This window comes from Leucoraja erinacea, chromosome 3 (genome assembly GCF_028641065.1).
Source record: "Leucoraja erinacea ecotype New England chromosome 3, Leri_hhj_1, whole genome shotgun sequence".
NCBI lineage: Eukaryota > Metazoa > Chordata > Chondrichthyes > Rajiformes > Rajidae > Leucoraja > Leucoraja erinaceus.
In genome coordinates, this window is record NC_073379.1 from 41,029,632 (window position 1) to 41,047,835 (window position 18,204).

At 44.3% G+C, this 18,204-nt stretch overlaps 1 protein-coding gene across 3 annotated transcripts in view; it reads right to left on the bottom strand.

The window, feature by feature from the left end:
- The window catches only part of tjp2a (tight junction protein 2a (zona occludens 2)), a 109,132-nt gene extending 108,802 nt beyond the window's left edge, over positions 1–330 (bottom strand). The window contains exon 1 of one of the 3 annotated variants that reach the window (XM_055632500.1): positions 193–330. The gene's annotated coding sequence lies outside the window, so the exon portion shown is untranslated. The remainder of the gene's footprint in view (positions 1–192) is intronic. The other 2 variants (XM_055632502.1, XM_055632497.1) reach the window with 2 other exon arrangements.
- Between the last annotated feature and the right edge of the window lie 17,874 nt (positions 331–18,204).

Below are 18,204 nucleotides of genomic sequence, written 5' to 3' on the forward strand. Positions count from 1 at the left end.
ACCAACACAGTCAACATGTGTTTGAATCAGGAATTTGATTTAGTTTTGCTAACAGACATAAACATTATGTTTTATTGTTGCAGCCCAATTGCATTTGCTGACTGAACACACCCATCTACCTAGAAACTGCCTCTCTCTCACGTAAACACACATTGCTCGCACTAACAACAAAGAAACTTATTGTTCACTTACTTAACACTAGGAACAGCTCTCACCGGCACTCTGGTTAACTCCAGGATATTTTGTTGTTCGTGGGGCCCCAGAAATAAGCAGAAATGGTCAACTTCCTGTTCAGCATCGAAACTGGAATAACATGCAGGTGACTCACAGGAACTTCCTCTCTGAATCACCAGTGGGTGTTTCATTAGATAACACAGCCAACAGGTAAATAGGTGTCAGTCTACAGCAGCAGTGTGCTTTCTAATCTTTGCTGTCTGAGGCTGTTTATGTTGATTTGGTGCCGATACCATGGTTGCAACTGTGGATTTTCCCACTGATTGTCTGGGGAAGGGTCTCGGCCTGAAATGTCACCTATCCAGTTTCCCCAGGGATGCTGTCTGACCTGCTGTATTGCTCCAGCTTTTGGTGTCCTTTCGTTGATTTTCTCATTGGCACGGTGTATTTCTTTATTTTACAGCTTCATTGAAACAGACTCATTTGTTTGTTGGTGCGAAAGACGATGGAATACAAACGTTTTTTTTGCTGTCATCATTAAATTGTTTGCGGATATTTTACTTTGTGCATAACAAACTGAACGTAAGCTGATTTTTGTTGAGAAAATATCGTTGTTTTAATTGTGCCCATCATTGGTAGATGGTTAAAAAGGCACAACAGTAAATATGTTGGAGTTAGGCTCATAGCAAGCAATCCATTGGACAGCAAAGAGAATTCACTTAGAAAACAGAGAACCCACAAAATTAGTCCACGGCGTGCTATTTACTCAATGGAAAGTATAGTTACCCATTGAGTGAAATGCAACATTAACCATTTTCAGGTTGCCCGCTGTCACTCCGGAATCATCAGGTTTATGCATCTGATGTGATTTCCACATTACATGAACATCAAATGATAACAAAGCCTTTACAATACTCATTTAGAGGCATTGTCAGAGAAATTAAACCAAAGCATTCTAGGAGAAACTATTATTGCTGATTGCAGACACCACTCGTTCGTTCGCTCATGTGTCAGACGATGTTGCTCGCTGTTGGCTTCTGTCATCATCCAACATGTTGACAGAATTGTTGCCCGACCTGTCACAGAATGCATCGCGTCACCACTTCCAGGGATGGCTACGAGGAGGCTTCTGTCATGATCCACTGATGAACTGTCATCTTTCGAACTACCCCTGGTGCTACTAAATCTGTATTAACAAACTCCCCCACACCCCGATCTTCATCTCTGATTCTCCAATGTCTCCAGTTCCACCTATGATCTCACAAATGACCCTACAATTGGCCCAGTCTCCAATGCCCTCCCATTGAGTGATTTCCCTACCTACCGAACCACCAATCTACCCCTTCCTCCCACCTCCAATAACAAAGCCTCAACACGCCCAGCCATTTTAACCACCCTATACCTATGTACAACGGTGTAACACCGTTACATTGGCATCCCAGCTCTTTGACCCTGGGGCTAGAGGAAGTGCCTGTCCCACTTGGGCTTCATTTGCGCGTCATTTACGCGACATCATAAAAATTGTTTGGCGCGTCGTGATGAGGCATGGTGGCGTATGCAGTCACGCAGCGCCCCAGGATTTTGGAATGCTCAAAATCCTCGTGCTCCACCTGCGTGACTTATACCTTGTGTACGCTGACGTACTGACGGCGTACATGTAGCGCGTGGTGACGCATGGTTACGCACGGTGACGCATGAACATTGCCTATGCTAATTTATTATGCATCACCGTGCGTCAGCGTCCGTAACCATGCGCCGCCCGTATGCCATTGGCGGGCCATTTGTGCATCATTTGAGCACCGCAAACGCGCATAGTTTTGAAAAATTTTCACTGGGAAAATCCTTGCCACAGAGATCGGACTAAGTACGAACAACATCGCAAATGGCTCCCAAAAGAAGCAGGGCCCTCAAGAGCACTTGGCGCGCGACTGTCGTACTGCTAGACGGCCTGTCACGTAAATGATGAGCAAATGACACCCAAGTGGGACAGGCCCTTTAGAAGCAGCACAACTATAACTAAAACAAGAGCTCATCTACTTACTCTCACCCCGCTCTTATTCTGTAATCTATTTTCATCCTTGAATTATCACAAATTCCCCCTCCAACCACCCGTACACTACGTCTCCCTCTTCGAATCGTCTACCTTGTCGTGGTGTAGAGGCTTGCATGTCCCCATGATTCACAGAGCGATGGCGTCGAAAGCACCAGCTTCTGGTAGGGCCACCCATGGCGGTAAGGTCGAGGATGAGGGTCCAAACTAAGAACGATCCAACCTACAAGACCTCAACGGCGGACCAGGCGGACAAAGTTATCTTGAACTCAATGGCTGTGAAGGCGGATGAAGGCTGCAACAGATCTATCGGCTTTAATTGTCTTGGTTTCCTTTCCATTGGAATTAGTTGATTGATTTGTGAAGGACCGTGCTTCTTGGAGTGCAACATCAAATACACGTTAAACAAACACACGCACAGGCGTCTTTGTTCTGTGAGCAGCACAAAACTTGGACATAAGCCACCTGAGAGTCCATAACAACAACAGAACGTAGACCATCATCCTCGACCTCGAGGGATAGCCATGACAACGACACCACATCAAGATACCTGCACTCCTCCAATTTCGGAATCTTGCACGTCACTGAACTAAAGATTTCAATATTGACTGCCAGGCCACTAGGCTGCCTGAAATGTTCCACTTTCTTCCTTGTAGATATTCCTCCTTGTTAGCCCAAACATTAGGTTTTCCGAAGATAGACACAAAAAGCTGGAGTAACTCAGCAGGACAGGCAGCATATCTGGGGAGAAGGAATGGGTGACGTTTCGAGTCAAGACCATTCTTCTGAACTGCAGACCCAGCATCTGCAGTTCCTTCCTATACATTAGGTTTTCTGTCCTGTTTGCTCTTGATATGGCTTCAACTTGTTTTAATATAATAATAATAATAATAATAATAATAAACTTTATTACTGACTCGAGGTCCAGACAAGGGGCAACATTACATAAAAATGCATTGCATATTTAAAAATATCATAAAGTACATAAAATCTTAGTATATCACTTATTCAGTGGATAACTCTTAGATTATTAATAACCCTTACACAATGCATCTTGAAGCATTTTACTAGATCAACGGCACTTTGAAATAGAATCTGTTCGTCAAAAATAAATGATCAAATCTCTTATGTTAACTGACTCAGATGATCATGCTCACATGAATTCAAATGCAGTACTGAGGGGGATGCTGCACTGTCCTGGAGGAGTCCCTCAGACCAGATATTAAACCAGGTGCATATAAAAGGAGACTATGACAGCATTCAGAGGACAGTGACATTTATCCCTCAACTAGCATCCCAAAAATAAATTATCTGGTCATTTATTCCACTGATGTTACTAGTAGCTGACAGTGCCCAAATTGATGGTGGTACTACTCAGCAACAAAGTACTTTGGGATGCTCCACAGTAGTAAATAGTGTTCCATCTCTTATTTACTGGCTCAGTAACCTTCAGTTCACCTATGTGAATTTCTTGAAGAGGACATTTTCACTGCCAGGAGAAGAGGGGTAATGATGGCACCCTTCCTTGTAGAGTCTGGCACAGCACTCTGTAGCAGCTTGCAACAACATTCAAGGGCATCTTCAATCTCCCCACTGGCTGATCTGCTTTGGCCTCAAACGCTTTGCAACATTGAAGGTAAATGTTTTTGCCAGTTGTTGCTTCCATATACATAACCCCCCCCCCCCCCCACTGAGAACAGTTATCTTTCAAAGATAATTGAAGCAAATTGTATTATTTGCATTTCCTGTATTTTATAGGTTTATACATAAATCAAAAATTCACAAATAAATAAGTGTTTCTGCTGGGCACTCGGCCCTGCTCCTGTTTTAATGTAAATTACTTTCTGACCAGCTGTTTAACTCACAAAATAAGTCAAAGCATGGCCCTGAGGTTGTTCTATAATCTGCTCACCAGAGGCTTGTCAAAATATTATTATTCACATTGTCCATGGAAGGTATTGATTCTCCATCATCTGATTGGGAGCAGGGTAAGAGATTGGGTAAGAAACTTTAATAATGCAAAGATGGTTTGTATTCACTTAAAGCTGTTGTGTTTCACTAGCTAAGTCTGGGAAAGGAGGAACAGGTCTTCACACCAATTAGATTGGGTACAAGTTCACTGCACAAGAGCTCCTGGGTTTTCATCTACAATGGAAATATCGCACCGAACATTTATTTGCGACATGGAAGATGGGTCTATTTATTGACTAAAATGGAACAATACAGACTTAAACTCTTTGCAGGGAAGTGCAGTTAGTGAGTCACATTATAAGTTATTTTCCTAAACTTGGTTGTCATGGAGCTGAAGAAATCCACTTAGCCTGGCTAGACATAAGTTGGTTATTAAGCCTCAAGATACAATTTCAAAATCCAGCTTTTCTTTCACTGTTAACTGTAACCATATGAAAGAAAAAGATTAGAAGGCAGCTGCAGACGACACATTGTGAAGAAGGTTCATATGACACCAGAAAGTTGATTTATATCGGATCAGTTGGTTTTCATCCTAAACATACTGCACATGTATTCCCATCCACCAGTGGCAAGTTGATTTTTGCTCAAGAGAAAAAAACGAATTGATGGTGGAACTCAGTGGGTCAGGCAGTATTTGTGGAGGAAAATGGATTGGAAAACGATTGGAATGGACTAAAAAGGGGAATTATGGACCAGTTAGCCTTACATCGGTAGTGGGGAAGATGCTTGAGTCGATTGTTAGAGATGTTATAGCAGCGCATTTGGAAACCAGTGACAGGATCGGTCATAGTCAGCATGGATTTATGAAGGGGAAATCATGCTTGATAAATCTTCTGGAAATTTTTGAGGATGTAAAAAGTAGAATGGATAAGGGAGTGCCAGTGGATGTGGTGTATCTGGACTTTCAAAAAGCCTTTGACAAGGTCCCACACAGAGAATAGTGTGCAAAATTAGAGCACATGGTATTGGGGGTAGGGTATTGACATCGATAGAGAACTGTGCTAGTGAAGGTAAGAATAGGAAGATTGGGGAAATGTGTGACTGAAGAGCTGGTGCATTGGGCAGGGATTCAGATTTCTGGATCATTGGGATCTCTTCCGCGACAGGGGGGGCCTGTATAAAACGGATGGGTTGCACCTAAATTGGAGGGGGACCAACATGCTAGCGGGAAGGTACACAAAAATGCTGGAGAAACTCAGCGGGTGCAGCAGCATCTATGGAGCGAAGGAAATAGGCGACGTTTCGGGCCAAAACCCTTCTTCAGACTGACTTGCGGGATGCAAGCTAGCGGGAAGGTTTGCTAATGCTACACGGGAGAGATTAAACTAGATTGGCAGGGAGGTAGGATCTCGTGCAGGACAGAGGCACGTGAGAGGCTAGAAGTTCGTATGGAAGGTGGTGTGGGAAAGGTTGGTGGACAAAATAGGCGTTTGGTAAAAATAGGCAGGTGAAAGGCAGAAAGCGAGGAAGAAGGATTGGTTTAAACTGCACGTATTTTAATGCAAGGGGCCTGAGTGTAAGGCGGATGAGCTTAGGGCATGTAATAAGAACATGTATAGGGCATTGTAGCCATGACTGAAACCTGGTTAAGGGAGGGGCAGGACTGGAAGCTCAATGTTTCGTGGTACAGGAGCTTCAGGAAAGACAGGGGTGAAGGAAAAAGAGGGGAGGGGATTGCACTGTTGGTTAAGGTGGATGTCATGGCTGTGTTCTAAGGTGACATTATGGACAGTTCGTCTAATGAGGCTATATGGTTGGAGCTGAGGAACAAGAAAGGGATGATCACCTTGTTGGGGGTGTACTACAGACCAGGAGTGTAGTGCTGCCAGAGCTCACCGGAGTTCTACTCCGGCACCTCTGTAAGAAAAAGCCAAAATAAACTGCGGGAAATTTTAACTCGCGGGGAATTTAACAGCGGCCGCATATTGAATAAAGGGATTTTACGGAAGCGAAGGTTGGGCTAGATAAGATAATAATTAATGTAAAGATTCAACCTTCTTTAACTTCTTATATATCTAAAAACTAAACAGGATTTGTATTGGTCTACTAAGCATGTAATACCCCACGTGTGAGGATTTGTGAGTATCGACATGTACATTATCCTGTCCAAACATTTCTGCGAGAGAAACGGTACGAGGCAGAGTTGCCAACCTACCGTTTTTGATACTAATATTCTGCGATATTCGTGGCTTTAGCAATAGTTCATTAGATGTTCTATTATCATACTTTGTTGAGTTGGTTCCAATTTAGGTGGCTAAAATGCAAAAAAACGTATTCGCTTTATTTCGGTAAATTCTGTTACTTTTATAACGGCAGCCTAGCAACACTGTCTGCTCTGACTCAGTTGCATTACTAAGGCTACATCTGTGGTAGTCTGTGCCACTCTGTAGATTACTCTCTCATACTAGTTAATTATTCTCACTAACAACCCTATGGCTTCTATGCAAACAACATTAACTTCTTTCTTTCATAAACAAGCTGAGGAATGTAACAAGTATAACGTACAAGCGACTGATACCTGTACTTGTAAAAGTGACAAAAGCTGTGTTTCACCTGCTTCTCGTTCAAATTTTCTAACCGGGTTGTTTCGAAGTCAGGCTTGTTTCGATGTTTGGACTGAAGAAATGTGGAAGAAAAAGAAAAAAACTCATCCCTGGTTTGACTTCAAGAATGATAAACTTGGGTGTAAAGCATGTGACACTTTTCACTTCTGAGGGTTTGAGGCTGTCAAATGAATGGCAAATGTATCAAATATTCTATTATGGAGCCGATCAAAGTACACGCTTGAAGTCTCTCAGAAAAAAAATTGTTGATCACAAACTATGAAAAGCTTACACTGTTGCTCTACATGTTGAAAATAAAGCTAGCGAAGATGCTCTTGGAAAATTACGTGACACCATGAATGCTTCACATCTAAAGGCAACGTTCAATTTTTCGTCTGCACATTATTTAGCTCAGATTGACAGACCATACTCTGATCACTTTGGCTTACTGGAACTTCAAAACAAAAATGGTATTGACATTAGAATTGGACTGCATTCCCGCACTAATGCAACAGAGATCGTTAACCACATAGCCATTAATATGATAAAGAAAATTAGCCAGCATATCAAGCAGATAAATGGCTTGATTTCTGTTCTCATTGATGAAACAACAAGCTTGAGCATCAAGACCGCCATAATAGTTTATTTGAAATGTGAAAGTGATGAGGAAGGTGATGCTCATTTTATGTTTATAGATCTAATTGAACTGCATGATCAGAAAGCTCAAACTATTGCTAAGCATCTATTGAACTGTCTCAGTAACCATGGGTTTGATGACTCTTACTTGAAACAGAACCTTGTAGCGTTTGCTACAGTGATGGGGCGAGTGGAATGCTTGGTGCCAAATCTGGTGTTGCTACAATTCTCAAGGAACATTACCCTGATGTGATAATTTGGCACTGACTTAATCACAGATTAGAACCTTGAGTAGGTGATTCAATAGACAATAGACAATAAACAATAGACAATAGACAATAGGTGCAGGAGTAGGCCATTCGGCCCTTCGAAACAGCACCGCCATTCAATGTGATCATAGCTGATCATCCCCAATCAGTACTCCATTTCTGCCTTCTTCCCATATCCCCTGACTCTGCTATCTTTAAGAGCCGTATCGAGCTCTCTCTTGAAAGCATCCAGAGAACCTGCATCCACCGCCCTCTGAGGCAGAGAATTCCACAGACTCACCACTCTCTGTGAGAAAAAGTGTTTCCTCGTCTCTGTTCTAATGGCTCACCCCTTATTCTTAACTTGTGGACCCTGGTTCTGGACTTCCCCCAACATCGGGAACATGTTTCCTGCCTATTGCGTGTCCAAACCCTTAACAATCTTATATGTTTCAATTAGATCCCATCTCATCCGGCTGTGTACAAGCCCAGCTGCTCCATTCTCTCCCAGCATATGACAGTCCCGCCATCCCGGGAATTAACCTTGTAAACCTACGCTGCACTCCCTCAATAGCAAGAATGTCCTTCCTCAAATTAGGGGACCAAAACTGCACACAATACTCCAGGTGTGGTCTCACTAGGGCTCTGTACAACTGCAGAAGGAACTCTTTGCTCCTATACTAGACTCCTCTTGTTATAAAGGCCAACATGCCATTCGCTTTCTTCACTGCCTGCTGTACCTGCATGCTTACTTTCATAGACTGATGAACAAGGACCCCCAGATCCCGTTGTACTTCCCTTTTTCCAACTTGACTCCATTTAGATAGTAATCTGCCTTCCTGTTTTTGATACCAAAGTGGATAACCTCACATTTATCCACATTAAATTTCATCTGCCATGCATCTGCCCACTCCCCCTCAATGAGAGAAATTCATGGATTTAATCATTTTCAATCATTTATGGACAAATTGTGCTTTGTTTACAGTGGATCAAATGCCGCACAAGTGGGACAGGCTCTTAAGATCACTGCATGGACTGAAAGAGTAACCTGGTACAAAAACACTAGAAGCTCAAGAGACAGTTGAATAGGAGAAGTTCGGATAAATTACCTTAACAAGCAACAACAAAGTCGTTTGCATTAATTATCAACAGTTTCTGACTACCCATAAACAATTTGCAACACCGTACGTCCACGACTACATCCTTGAAATGTTCTCATTCTTCTGAACATCATAGTATGTATGAATTGCTAAATGAATTGTGTGTCCTTGATATATGCGGTTGGCTTGCTGAAATACCACCTAATCATGGAGATGCTGCAATATCATCTATCTGGAAGAGGTTTAAGCTTTCTTCTTCCTCTGTAATAAATGCCTTCAGAGATTATGTGGGGGATTGTGGACGCCACATTCCCCAAGATATACGCCCATTACTGTGCTGTTCACAAGTTATTCCCATTAGTATTGCTGAGTGTGAGAGGGGATTCAGTCCCATGAACTTGATAATAACAGCAACACGCTCAAGAATTATCTTAAATCATGTATCAGTGTAATTTGTTAAACTACACAGACCTCCTCTGGTTCAGTGGAATCCTAAGCCGTACGTCACATCATGGCTGAGGTACCACAGATCAGTAGAAGACACCAGGAAAAGAGTTGCTTCAGACCCTCAAACACATATTACGCCTGACCCTTTGAGTAAATTATTGGGAAACATCTCATTGGTGGCATTTGGTAAGTCGGTAATTACTTGTAAATTGGTAAAATACACGAATACCATATTTTTCTTTACTTGCTTGATAATAAGCGAGTTCGGTATTCCAACTGCGCATGCCCAGGTCATAGGTCACTAGCTATAAAGTCTCGGCAACGGTGGTGCTGCATTGTGTGCAGGCTTGCGTTTCGTCCGGGGTCGGGGTCAGGATCGGGCCCGGCTCTCCGTCGCTTTGGGTGCTCTTGAGCTGCTGCTGGGCCGTCCCCGGTGTCCCATCCCTGTCCGGAGTGGCCCTTGTCTGGAGGGGCGGGCCATGACTTGCAGCCGCTGTCTCCAACTCGGCTTTGCCTGTCCTGCCAGGTTGGCCGGCAGCCCTCCACCTCCATCCTTCACCCCTCAGTCCGACACCGAGATCCTGCTGAAGATGGGCAGCCAATGGCTGGATGAAGTGGCAGTGGGTACCGTAGGGGCAGAAGCCGGTGGTGTGCAAGGTACATCTTGTACTTGGGGTGGCGGCTGAGGGAGTGCAGCTCAGGCCGTGGGTGAACTGGCACTTTTCGTCGTAGCGACCCATCAGGAAGTGGGTTCCTCTGGAGTTGGAGCGGGGTTGGGCTGGTGTTGGCGCTGGCTGTGGGTCTGTGGGTTCTCCGTGCTGGCGGTGGGCCTGGGGGCCGGTGTCCTGTCAGTCCGGATGTCTCCAGCCGCCGCCCAGATGGGACACTCGAGTGGGGGGGGGGAGAAGAACCGGGATAGGTCCAGTGGCAGTTCGACAGCGCTTGCGGCGCCGGGGACATGGGTTTGATCCTGGCTGCAAATGAGGCTCGGTTCTGTGGATGAGAGCCGGTCCAGTCTACGCCCCGCCCGGTCTCCCCCCTGCCCGGTCTCCCCTCCCCCCTCCCCGCCATCTCCCACTGAAAAAAGGTAAAAAATCGGACCCAAACTATACTCAATCTACAGCGTTTCGTTCGGTTTTTATTTATAGCGTTCGACCTTTGACAAAACCCATGATTCCTTCTGTTTATCGGAATACTGAACTCGCTTATTATATTTCATATTAATTAGTGAGAGCAACCATGCAATATTTTGTCATATTATTAAATTAAGTATTATATGTATTATTGTACTAGTAAAACACTCGGATGTAGTTATAGGCTATAATCATTTCACCCTCTTGGGAGACTAGCCCCCCCCCCCCCCCCCCCCCCCCCCACATACACACAAGCAAAACCTGAAATGACAGCTCCAGCACCTAAAAAATCAGCACTGCAAAACTGCTACAGACCCCTGAATAGTTAACGGGAATTAGAAGAACAAATGTGCCGGGAGATTGCAGACAGGTGCAGGTCAAATAAGGTTGTTGTAGTAGGGGATTTTAACTTTCCCAATATAGACTGAGAAATTCATAGGGTGAAGGTTTTAGATGGTGTGCAATTCCTCAAAAGTGTTCAGGAGAGTTTTCTTAAGCAATATGTGGAGGCCCCCATACGTGAGAGGGCAATGCTGGATCTAGGATTGGGAAATTGGGAAGGGCAAATTAATGAAGTGTGTGTGGAGGAGCCTTTTGGAACCAGTGACCACAGTTCGATTAGGTTTAAGATAGTTATGGATAGGGACGGAGAGGGTACACGTGCAGTGCCAGATCTACCTATAGGTTTGGCATGCTGAAGGCTAGGGCCTCAAAATCTAGGCGGCCTCCGACCAAGGTATATAATATATTTTATAGGCCTTTCTTACATATGCCGTCACAACGCACTGTAGTCTCTAAACAACCCTTCAGTAATTTTCCTTGCCCTCCATTTCAGAATAATACTGTCTTGCCGATAACTCAACACTAGTACTGGCAATAAATACATTTTTAAAAAGCACAGCTTTCCAGCCCCTTATCTCATTGGCCACGCTTGGCTGCACATCGGTGTAAATCTGGTGGCACCGGGGTCCGGCAAACTTTCAGATGTGCTCCAGTAAGCAGCGATGGCTGGTGCAGGGAACATCTTTGGATACTTGCAGGCTTCAAAAGTCAAAACTTAGGGGTAACTAGGAAAGTGCAAAGATATTTCAACTAGGAAGTTGGCAAGGAGCAATGCTAGGAGTAGAGTTAATAATCGTTGCTAGAAACCTACTGTGTAGTGCTGTGGCTGCCACTGTCAGGTTAGTAATAAAACTAAGCTTATTTGCAGCATCTTTGTTGACTTTGTTAACGATAGGAAAAAGCATACTCGTTTTGTCAACGGTTTTTGGAAGCAGATTTGATTCAGATTTTACTCAAATTATTTAAAACACTCTTCCATCTTCCTCTAGTCGTGGGGGTGGGGGATTGGGAGGGGCCTCTCAAGTGGAATAGCCTAGGGCCTCTCTTCATCTAAATCAGGCAGTCCACGTGTTGCTGTCCACTCAACCCCGCCCCCCATCATACACTCTTCACCTTGTGCAGCCCAGTCGGCCTGAAGATGTTGGCGTGCGGCATTCTCTTTCAACCACTCACCAGTTTCCCCCAATGCAACTCGCTCTCTCTCTCTCTCTCTCTCTCCAGCCCCCCTCCCCTGGCTCCCCCCTCCCACATTCCCCTCTCTCTCTCCCTTGATGGCGGTGCGCAGCATTCTCCTCCAAGCTTTTGCTGCTGTTACCGTTGGCAACATCCCATTGAGATGTAATTGTCGCACTCGGCAGCTTGTGTAAATGAGAGGCCATTGTGATTGGTGGACTAAACTATGGCATTGTGACATCATCACTGGAAGCTGCTGGAAGACTTTCTCTCTCAGGAGCCGTATTTGGCCTTTTAAAAAAACTTTAATTATCAATAATGTGAAATATAGCACCAAATCTGAAGGGAACCTATTTATCGTGAAGACTGGAAATATGTAAGGTTCTGTAAAAATGTTAGCGCTACCACGTATTGTTTTGGCAAAGATACAAAAACACACACACACACACATACAGGATCAGACTTTTATAAGTATACTAGACCAAGTGGGACCCGTTGGATCCCTGTCACACGGGAGGCCTGGTCCCCCAAACCAATCCGTTCCCCAACGAAATATTCCACCACTCACCCATAGCGCCAATGGGAGGCCTGGTCCCCCAAGGCAACACGTTCCCCAACACAATATTCCACCACGCACCCATAGCCAACAACTGCGCAGGGGCTGCTCATTTTGCCTTATCCACCCTCCCTCATCTTTAAACTTATAAAAAAAATGCATTTGCACTTGCTAGCTAGCAGAACTCAGTGTACTGTGACTTTAAAAAAATGCATTTGCACTTGCTAGGGCTAGCAGTGGAAATGCATTTTTTTCCAAGTGTACTTGGATAGCAACAATGTTGCAAGCAGGGCTACAATCACATTGTCACGGCTGTAAGCACAGGGAAAAAGCATTTATTTTTTCCAAGTCTCTTCAGATTTTTGAACATTTTTATTAATAACTCGAGAAATAATGCATACATTTTTCAGATAAGGCGATTTTTGACCACGTAAAATATGTGGTCAAATTTTTTTAACATATTTTGAATATGTAAAAATGCTACCGTTAGAGCGTCATTTTTTCGAGAAGATGTGACTGCACACGAACAAATAAATACACAAATACACACACACATCCAAGATCAGAGTTTTATAGTTATAAGGGTAAGGATAAGGATAGACAGATTGATAAGGGGGAAAGGGTAACTAGAGAGTGGGACCTCTCAGGAATCAAAGCGGTCACCTCTGTATGGAGCCACAGGGGGTGGGCAAGGTACTAAATGAGGAGAAAGAGGAAATTGGTGAGTATTCCGAGATAGGTTATACAGGAATTTGGATGGGCAAGGGCTGATTAGGGGTACTCAGCATGGTTTTGTACGTGGGAGGTCATATCTCACAAATGTGATTGATTTTTTGAAGATGTGACCAAAAAGGTTGATGAGGGCAGAGCTGTAGATGTTGTGTACATGGACTTCAGTAAGGCGTTCGACAAGGTAGCCTGCTCTGGAAGGGTAGATTGCATGGATCCAAGGAGAGACAGCTGAATGGATAGCAAATTGGCTCCATGGAAGGAAGAAGAGGGTAATGGAGGAAGGTTGCTTCTCGGACTGGAGGCCAGTGGCTACTGGTGTGCCTCAGGGTTTGGTGTTGGGCCCGTTACCGTTTGTCATCTATATCAATGATTTGGATGAGAACATACAGGGCAAGATTAGCAAGTTTGCTGATGGTACAAAAGTTAGTGGTTTTGCAGATAGTGAAGTTGGGTTGTGAAAGATTGCAACAGGATCTGGATCAGGTGGGCTGAGAATGGTTGATGGAAATTAATACAGAAAAGTATGAGGTGTTGCATTTTGGGACATCGAACAAGGGCAGGACCTACACAGTAAATGGTTGGGTAGTGTTGTAGAGCAGAGGGATCTAGGAGTACAGGTGCATTGTTCCTTGAAGTGCGAGTCACAGGTAGGTAAGGTGGTCAAAAAGGCTTTTGGCACATTGGCTTTTATCAGTCAGAGTATTGAGTTTTGAAGTTGGGAGGTCATGTTGCAGTTGTATAAGATGTTGGTGAGTCCCCATTTAGAATATTGTGTTCAGTTCTGGGCACCATGTCAATCAATCAATCAATCAGTTTTATTTGTCACTTGCAGGTAAAGTGCAAGTGAAATGAATTTGCAAGCAGCAGTACAATGAATAAGAGCACACGAAAACACAATAACAATTTAACACACACATCCACCACAGCATTCATCACTCTGGTGGAAGGCACAAAATTTGGATAGTCCTCCTCCATTTTCCCCCATGATCAGGACCTCAACCCGTCCAGATAGTAGACGTAAAAGCCCAGGTATGTTATAGGAAAGATATTGTGAAGCTTGAAAGGGTTCAGAAATGATTTACAAGGATGTTGCCAAGACTAGAGGGTGTGAGCTATAGGGAAAGGTTGAGTAGTTTGGGCCTATTCCATGGAGCACAGGAGGATGAGGGGAGATTTAGAGGTATACAAAATCATGTGAGGAATAGATCGGGTAATAGGAATAGTCTTCTGCCCAGAGTAGGGGGATCAAGGACCAGAGGACAAAGGTTCAAGGTGAAGGGAAAAGATTTAATAGAAATCCGAGGGGTATAGGGGCTGTCCCACTGCGGCGATCTAATCCGTGAGTTAAGAAGAGTGTCTACGACCTTCAACCTCGAGGGCACTCACCTGGAAAACCTCGAGCTGGGTCGATCGTCAGCGTTGAAACCGCAAGCTGGATCGACCGACCGACCGCACACACACAAACACATCGCAAAGCCGGGGGCCAGGGAAAACGGGAGAGCGCAGTCTGAAATTCAGACCCACGATGAAGTGGAAGGAAAGACAGCTGCACAGGTAAGTCCTTTCGAAAGTGGGAGGGGGGGAGAGAAGGAGTGGAGATTATATTTTAAGTATAATAAAGTTTAGCGGGCATTTAACCTATCGGTCGGTTTTCCTGGGTCCTGAAAACTCCAATGAGCCAATCAAAATGCCCGGTCAGCGAAGGAGATTGCCTACGGCTGCCCTCGACTGCCTGTAACTAAATAGCGACCCCACTCCTCTGCACTACGAGTTCAAAAGAACCATGCTGACCAAATTTTACTCGCAGAAAAATTTTCAACATGCTGAAAAATTTTCCATGACCTAGCTGAGGCCGTGAATATTCGGGAACTTCCCTCGAGCATGAATGAGAGTTCCAGTGACCTCATAGGACCACGTGTCGACCATGCTGCGAGTTTGAGTCGAGGGCAAACTCATCTAAACTCGCAGATTAGGTCGCCGCAGTGGAACAGCCCCTTAACTTTTGCACACAAAGGGTGGTGGGTGTATGAAACAAGCTGCCAGGGGAGGTAGTTGAGGCTGGGACTATCCCATAGTTTAAGAAACAGTTAGACAGGCACATGGATAGGACAGGTTTGGAGGGATATGGACAAATGTCTCAGTGTAGCTGGGACATTGTTGGCGGTGTGGGCGAGTTGGGGCTGTTGTGACCCGAAGGGCCTGTTTCCACACTGTATCACTCTATGACTATGGTTGGCAGACAAAGAGTAGGAATAAATGGGTTATTTTCAGAATGGCAGGCAGTGACAAGTGGGGTGCCGCAAAGCTCGGTGCTGGGATCCCAGTTATTAACGATTTTGACGAGTGAATTAAATATGACATCTCCAAGTTTGCGGATGACACAAAGCTGGGTGGCAGTGTGAGCTGAGAGGAGGATGCTGAGGCTGCAAGGTGACTTGAATCGGTTGGATGAGTGGGCAGATGCAGTATAATGTGGATAAATGTGAGGTTATCCACTTTGGTGACAAAAACAGGAAGGCAGATTATTATCTGAGTGGAGTCACATTAGGAAAAGGGGAGGTGCAACGAGACCTGGGTGTGCTTGTACATCAGTCATTGAAAGTAAGCATGGAGGTACAGCAGGCAGTGAAGAAAGCTAATGGTATATTGGCCTTCATTGCGAGAGGATTGGAGTTTAGGAGCAAGGAAGTCCTACTGCAGTTGTTCAGGGGCCTGGTGAGACCGCACCTGGAGTATTGTGTGCAATTTTGGTCTCCTAATTTGAGGAAGGACATTATTGCTATTGAGGGAGTGCAGCGTAGGTTCACCAGATTAATTCCCGGGATGGCAGGACTGACATATGATGAAAGAATGGGTCGACTGGGCTTGTATTCACTGGAATTCAGAAGGATAAGAGGGGATCTTATAGAACCATAAAAAACATATAAATTTCTTAAAGGATTGGACAGGAAAAATGTTCCCGATATTGGGGAAGTCCAGAACCAGGGGTCACAGTTTAAGAATAAGGGGTGGGCCATTTAGGACTGTGATGAGGAAAAACTTCTCTACACAGAGTTTTGAATCTGTGGCATTGTGATAATTGAAGGTACAACGCCCTCCATAATGTTTGGGCCAAAGACCCATCATTTATTTATTTGCCTCTGAACGCCACAATTTGAGATTTGTACTAGAAAAAAATACATGTGCTTAAAGTGCACATTGTCAGATTTTATTAACATGTTTTGGTTTCACCATATAGAAATTATAACTGTGTTTATACATAATCCCCCCCCCCCCCCCCATTTCAGGGCACCATAATGTTTGGGACACATGGCTTCACAGGTGTTTGTAATTGCTCAGGTGTGTTTAATTGCATCCTCAATGCAGGTATAAGAGAGCTCTCAGCCCCTCTTCTTTCCTCCAGTTTTTCCACCACCTTTGGAAACTTTTATTGCTGATTATCAAATGACCAGTTGTGCAAATGAAAGTCAAAGAAGCAATTATGAGACTGAGAAACAAGATTAAACTGTTAAGAGACATCAGCCAAACCTTAGGCTTAACAAAATCAACTGTTTGGAACATCATTAAGAGAGCACTGGTGAGCTTAATCGCAAAGGGACTGGCAGGCCAAGGAAGACCTCCACAGCTGATGACAGAATTTTCTTCATGATAAAGAAAAAACCCCAAACACTTGCACGACAGATCAGAAACACTCTTCAGAAGTCAGGTGTGGATTTGGCAATGACCACTGTTCGCAGAAGACTACATGAACAGAAATACTGAGGCTTTACTGAAAGATGCAAACTACTGGTTAGCTGCAAAAATAGGATGGCCGGGTTGCAGTTTGCCAAGAAGTACTTAAAAGAGCAATCACAGTTCTGGAAAGAGGTCTTGTGGACAGATGAGGTGAAGATTAACATATCAGAGTGTTGGCAAGAGCAAAGTATGGAGCAGAGAAAGAACTGCCCAAGATCCAAAGCATACCACCTCATCTGTGAAACACGGTAGTGGGGTGTTATGGCTTGGGCATGTAATGGCTCACTTATCTTCATTGATGATACAGCCGCTGATGGTAGTAGCATAATGAATTCTGAAGTGTATAGACACATCCTATCTGCTTGTTCAAACAAATGCCTCAAAACTCATTGGCCGGCGGTTCATTCTACAGCAAGACAATGATCTCAAACAACTGCTGAAGCAACAAAGGCGTTTTTCAAAGCTCAAAAATTGTAATTTCTTTTGATGGGCCAAGTCAATCACCCGATCTGAACCCAATTCAGCATGCCTTTTTCTGCTGAAGAGAAAACTGAAGAGGACTAGCCCTCCAAAACAAGCATAAGCTCAAGGTGGCTGCAATACAGGCCTGGCAGAGCATCACCAGAGAAGACACCCAGCAACTGGTGATGTCCATGAATCGCAGGCTTCAACCAGTCATTGCATGCAAAGGATATGCAACAAAATACTAAACATGATTACTTTCATTTACATGTCATTGCTGTATCCTAAACATTATGGTGCCCTGAAATGGGGGGACTATGTATAAACACTGCTGTAATTTCTACAAGGTGAAACCAAAATGTATAAAAATGGCCCTTATTAAAATCTGACAATGTACACTTTAACCACATGTGATTTTTTTTCTATTACAAATTGTGGAGTACAGAGGCAAATAAATAAATGATGGGTCTTTGTCCCAAAATTTATGGAGGGTATTGTAGACACAAAATGCTGGAGTAACTCAGCGGGTCAGGCAGCATCCCTGGAGAGAAGGAATGGGTGACGTCTCAGGTCGGGACCCTTCCTCAGTAATAGTTGTATCCAGATAAGGTGTGAGAAATTAATTAGCAGATGTGTCACATAGGGGGTGCTGCACTCCCTGCATTTGCAGAGGGAGAGGGGTGGGGAGGGAGTCAAAGACAGAGTGTTCAAGAAGGAACTGCAGATGCTGGAAAATCGAAGATACACAAAAATGCTGGAGAAACTCAGCGGGTGCAGCAGCATCTATGGAGCGAATGAGATAGGCTGAAGAAGGGTTTCGGCCCAAAACGTTACCTATCTCCTTCGCTCCATATGTGCAGTTTAAACCAACCCTTCTTCCTCGCTTTCTGCCTTTCACCTGC